This window comes from Cervus elaphus, chromosome 14 (genome assembly GCF_910594005.1).
Source record: "Cervus elaphus chromosome 14, mCerEla1.1, whole genome shotgun sequence".
NCBI classification, from domain to species: domain Eukaryota; kingdom Metazoa; phylum Chordata; class Mammalia; order Artiodactyla; family Cervidae; genus Cervus; species Cervus elaphus.
Window position 1 is genome coordinate 71088704 of NC_057828.1, and position 5852 is coordinate 71094555.

Here is a 5852-nt window from a genome sequence, read left to right on the forward strand (position 1 = left end):
TTCTTACCAACTGAGCCACCAGGAAGCCCTTAAAAGTCTTCAAAACTTTCATGTTTGAGGGGGTACATTATAAGCTAAAAGCAAATGATAAAAAACGAAGTGATTTTTCAAAATGCCAGCTTCCGATGCTGCTATATTTGTTTCTCTCTCAAGTTACCGGTGTTACTGTTTCCAAAGACTGACAAAGTTGTCTATGACAGGCTCAGACCCGGAAACAACACCCAGAAGTGTGGGCTCATTTCTTTCTAAGTTCAAGATTGTGGGAGGCATGAACCAGAAGCCAGAGCGGCAGTTCGGGCGTCGAAGAGCTTTATGACGATAAGTAGGCGCTGCTGTTGACATATGAAGCTTCAGTAGCCCAGCCAAATTGATCAAATATAAACCCAATTTCCGATTTGCAGGGTTGGGTGGGCTAACAAATTGTATCAGAGGCTTTGCACTGAAGCCTTTAAGAAAACGGAGCTGTTGCCATGAACCCGTAACTCCCTACCCCTCCCTCTGCTTCTAACACCTCATCACCATTATTCATACATAATCGAGGCAGGGCCGGCAGACCTTACCCAGAGCAAGTGGACGACACAGAGGTGGGGCTACAGCCCCAGGGACAAAAGCCAATGATATTAATGGTGGATACATTTTGAGGACCCACTGTTTGGTCCAGGTGTCTTTATACACACTGTCTCATTCATTTCTCACAATGGCCCTAAAAAGTAACTATTGTTATGATCTCTGTGTCAGAATCGTTTTACAAAACATTTGCCAATTGATTTTTCACCTGTTTGGTCTTGTTAACAGAGTCACCCTCTGCTTGCCCCCAAAATACACTTTGGCATTCACAACACTTGGAGTAGGATTAGGATAGCAAAAATATAAAACAAAATGTTCTTAGCATTTGAACTCCAAAATTTATGCCTCCTCCTAAAGGTTAGGTTTGGAATTTGGGTAGATATAGATTTTTTTTTTTTTAACCTGTGTAGCTGAGAGAGACTCAGGAACAGAGAGGTCTAAGGGAGCAGAAGTGACCTCACAGCTGGGATGTGAAGGATGGAGAATGACTGTGTAGCCTGTGGACCAGAGAACAGCTAGGCACGACCCGTGAGTCTCTTTCTGATGCCGGGAGGGTGGATGCTGGCAATTAGAGATGAGTGGAAACAGCCTGGGGCTGAGGCATCAGGTAATAACTGGGGACCACACCTTCCCCATGACCTGATGCCCCACAATTAACCTCTACCCACTTTCCACTCAACCTCCCAAACCAGATGCCAGCCAAGAAGGAAAAATAAATGACAGATTTTTACACTCCATTCACTGTGACAAGGTTTTCACCATCTGTAGAACTGAGGCTCAAGGCAGAAATGAGGTTCAATTGTGCATGCGTGCATGCTAAGTCACTTCAGTCATGTCCAACTCTGTGTGACCCTATGGACAATAGCCTGCCAGGGTCCTCTGTCCATGGGATTCTCCAGGCAAGAATACTGGAGTGGGTCTCCATGCCCTCTTCCAGGGATCTTCCTGATCCAGGGATCAAACCCACATCTCCTGTAGCTCCTGCATTGCATGTAGATTCTTTACCACTGAGCAACCAGGGGAAGCCCTGATGTTCAGTCACAGTAAAGCAAAGAAAATCTTTTAGTCATAGCTGAGTTTGCTGTAAGTGAAATCAATCCTGACAACACACAAGGAAACTGAGGTGTGGAGAAGTTAAGGAACCAGCCCCAAGGATACAGCTAGTAAATGGAAGATCCTGTCTGACTTCAGAATCCAAGTCTGTAAACTGTTCTGCTCAACTGTGAACCAACTACATCAAATATATCACCTTTAGGCCAATGATTTCCAAACCGGTCCAGCTCAACACTGTTTGTTGAACTAAATGTGAAAACAGAGAAAGAGCAGAGTTGCTTTGGCTGCAGAGTGGGAGCCAAGGCTCGTTTCTATCCTTGGGGGGCTGTTCTCGGCAGACAAGTTTATTTACTGGCCCTGAAGACAACTTACTATTTTCACCTTCATGTCTTTTCTCCTTCTAAAATGGGATTCCCATCCCAATCTCTATCAATTTAAGCTCACTTCAGTCCAAACCATCCTCAAATCAAAATATAGTTTCCTCCTCCAAGATCCTTTCTTACTAACATTTTTAACTTACTGTTTATTAATTTTACAGCCCATGTCCTGTTTCCTTCACACATACCATGGCATGAGCTCATAGGGAAGGGGCTCCCGCAGTTCAGGCTCCTTTCTGTGGGTTCTTGCGAGTGTGCTTCTCTGGGTGGAGCAGGCTGGCATTTCAGCTGAACCCAAGTCCCTTTCTCGTTGGCTTCCTCCTTTCTCTGATCATTTTCCTTCAGGCGTTTCTGGAAGCTATCTTGGCTCTTAGAGTGCTTAATATGCTCAATTCTCATATTAATTCTCTTGGCCAGAATCTTCCCCTTCCCCTACCCAGATGCCAAGAGCATGCTGGGTAACACTGTAGACTCTTCCAGTTTTGTCAAGGTAACATTTGTAGGGCCTTCCTTTTTGAACAGAGCCCTTTGCCTTGATATCTACAATATCACCTTACTTGTAGAGTCACATGTATGTGGCCAAAGGCACAATTCCATGTTTTCTAAAAGGCCCAGAGAACACGGAGCAGCTGCTCCTCCTCTTTCCCTTTGTGTTGGTCATTTTGGCAAATTACTGGAAAATGGTGGTTCTGGCCGAAAGGAAAGCCTTACTAACCCTTTTAACTCAAATAAATACTTAACTTCAAAAATCACTGATGGAATGGATGGATGGATCAATCATTTTATGGATCTTTATGGATGGATGGATCCATCCCTGTCATCAGCCCTGCAAATGAAAGTCACCTGGAGAGACAAAATATGGTGCTCTGATCCCAGCTTGGGATAGTCGGTAGAGAAGGGGCGAGGCCAGCAGTAGTTTTTAAAAACTCCCAGGAAAATTCTAACGTGCACTCTGAGTTGAAAATCACCTCTTTCTCTTTTACCCTTGGTTGGTGAGGTTATTGTTCTTTGTTTTCTGTGGTTAAGAGCAGGGATCCAGAATAGGATACTCCCGAGGATGAATCTTGGCTAACGTGGAATCCATGGTACTGACACTGATTGGGTGGATGGATGGATACATGGTGAATGTTTTAGGCCTAATTATTAATAGTTTCCTGGTTCACAACTCTGTACTCAGCACCCACCCTCTTCTAGGAAGCTGATCCTTGCCCCAGTCAAACCATATAGTGTTAGAGTAAGTTGACCATCACAGTGTCATTAAAATTAGGGATTCATCTCTCTTTGAAAACAAAGCTATAGGATGTGAAGCCTGAGTTACCTGCTTCCCTGAGTCCTGACAAGGAGAGAAAGCTGGTCTGAAAAGTGAGGCTGATCCTTAGAGAAAAAAGATAACCCTGGAGGCCTTCCCCAGCAACTGGCATTCATTCCTGAGGTCAGCTGATTCTCCTCCCCAAAGCTTGTTAGCCAAACTCCATTCTTCATCCTGATGGAGCCGTCATTTGGATTTCTAGTACTTACAGTCATGAGAGTTCACTGTCTGATCTTTGACATGAGCCTCAGTTTCCCCATCTGCATCATATGAACACAGAGTTGTTCTCAAGATTAAGTAAAATATTTACATAAAGTACCCTAACAGGGTCATTAGAAATATTCACATCATGAATATGATGATTGACTTTAGCTTTTTCTTGAGATGTATTTCTAAAATCTGAGTCTTGTGAGTTTACTAAAAGATATAATAAATTTTTTCATTTATTTCAAACCCTTTAACCCTTTTCTTGATGTTCAAATACTAGATTTGAACATCTCAAGAAAAAATTATAAGTGAACCTCATTTATAAGCATAGATGCAAAATTTCTAAATAACACATTAACAAATTGAATCTTGGTGTGTATAAAAAGAGAAATTCACCACAACAAAGTTGGCTTTATTCTGGGAGAGCAAGGATATTTCCACATTAGTAAATAAAAAGTTTAAAAATTACAAACGTCTGAATAAATGCTGAACAATCATTTGATGAAATTCAATATCTATTTGTGATTTTTTAAAAATTATTTAACAAACATAAATGCAAAACACCTTCCTGATCTTGATGAATGCTATCTATTAGAAATTTATAGCAAGGATTATTCTTAATGGTGAAACATTAGGATTTCCAATAAAATTTGAATAAAACAAAGACCTTTTCTTTCCTCTTTAAATTTAACACAGTACTGGTATTTCTGGTCAATACAACAAGCAAAAAAAAAAAAGAAGAAGAAGAAGAGAAAAAGAGAGTGAGAGAGAGGAAATAAAAGAAATAAAAAGAGAAATGGAAAATATCATGTACCAAAAAAATAAAAGGTTTAATTGAAAAACTGCTAGAACTAATAAGTACATTTAGTAAAACTCTGGATACAAGACACGGTTTTTGTATCCAGAAAATCAACAGTATTCCCATTTACCTATAATACCTAAAATAAAATAGGAACGATATCTTTCAAAATCTTAACAAAACTATAAAATATCTGGGTATATGCTTCATAACATGTATCCAAAATCTTCATTAAGAAAAACTATAAAGCTTTCCTGAAGGATACAAAAGGAGACTTTACTTGAAAAGACTCAAATTGCATAAATGACAATTTTTCCAAATTAACCTATAAATACAATTCTAATCAATATCCCAAAGATTTGTTGATTCTAAAATTTATATGAAAGAATACAAATGCCAGGGACACTAAGAATGAATTTGAGGGAAAAGAATTGTCAAGGAAGCCCTTGACCTATCAAATTCTTCAGGCTTGCCTCTCCTTTTTCTTCACTCTCTTGCACCCACCACCGGCCCCCCGCCCCAGGCAATCCTTGTAGTGGTGGTGATGGATGGCAATAGGAACAGCAGCAATGGTAGCTTCAGGAACCAAAATTCTAAGGGAAAAGAACTTTCCTTACCATTCAGTGGAGCAAGGATTCCATGAAGCTAAGGTCAAATCCCACTGCTTTTTGCTTTCTTTCTGTCCTAACACTGCAATTGCATGGGAGACCAAAAAGGGGAGCCCGAGGGAACTAAGAAGTACTGGGAGATAACAGAGAGAAGAGCTCAAGACAGTAACCCAGGGAATTTCTGGGCTCACCCTAAACCCAGTGGTGCTTGAATCTAGTCCTAATAAGCATACCAAAGATTTTGAGAACACGTCCACCCAGATTTCAGAATGACCACCTGGTGGTGCCCTCATGGGACAGAACCAGAAAACATGGCAAAGGTGGAAACTGAACTGACAGGTTGTAACCACAACCCACAGAAAGCAGGAGGGAATTTGTGGTCTAAGTCTAAACATCAATTAAAACAAATTTTAAAAAAATCAATGATATCTGTATCATTCAAGCAAGATCCATAGTCTCATAACTGATACTCAAAATACAACTCAAAATTACGTGTGAAAATTTGTGAAGTTCTCAACTCACGTAGCAAAAGAAAACCAATAGACACCAACAAGGAGATGATACAGATGTTGGAATTATCTGACAAAGACCTTAAAAAATTGTAAAATAATTTAAAATGCTTAAAAGAGTAGTGCAAACACTCTTGAAACACAATTATTTTAAAAAGAAATTTTTTAAATTTTAGCAAAGAAATAGACAATAAAAAGAACTAAATGGAAATTTTCGAACTGAAAAATACTGAAATTTTAGAACTGAAAAAATTTTAAAAATTTTGAATTAACTGAAAGGACTTACTAGCAGATTTGAGATGACAGAAGAGTCTGTGAACTTGAAGATAGATCAATAGAAACATTCTAATGTGAAGAACAAAAAGAAAAGATGATTTTAAAAAAAAAAGAAAGACAGAGCCTCAGGGACCTGTGGGCAGTAAC

The 5852-nt window shown here is 39.7% G+C and overlaps 1 pseudogene; it reads right to left on the bottom strand.

Annotated features, from left to right (window-relative positions):
* Positions 1 to 2175: 2175 nt before the first annotated feature.
* On the bottom strand, positions 2176 to 2661 carry LOC122707478 (annotated as a pseudogene).
* Between the last annotated feature and the right edge of the window lie 3191 nt (positions 2662 to 5852).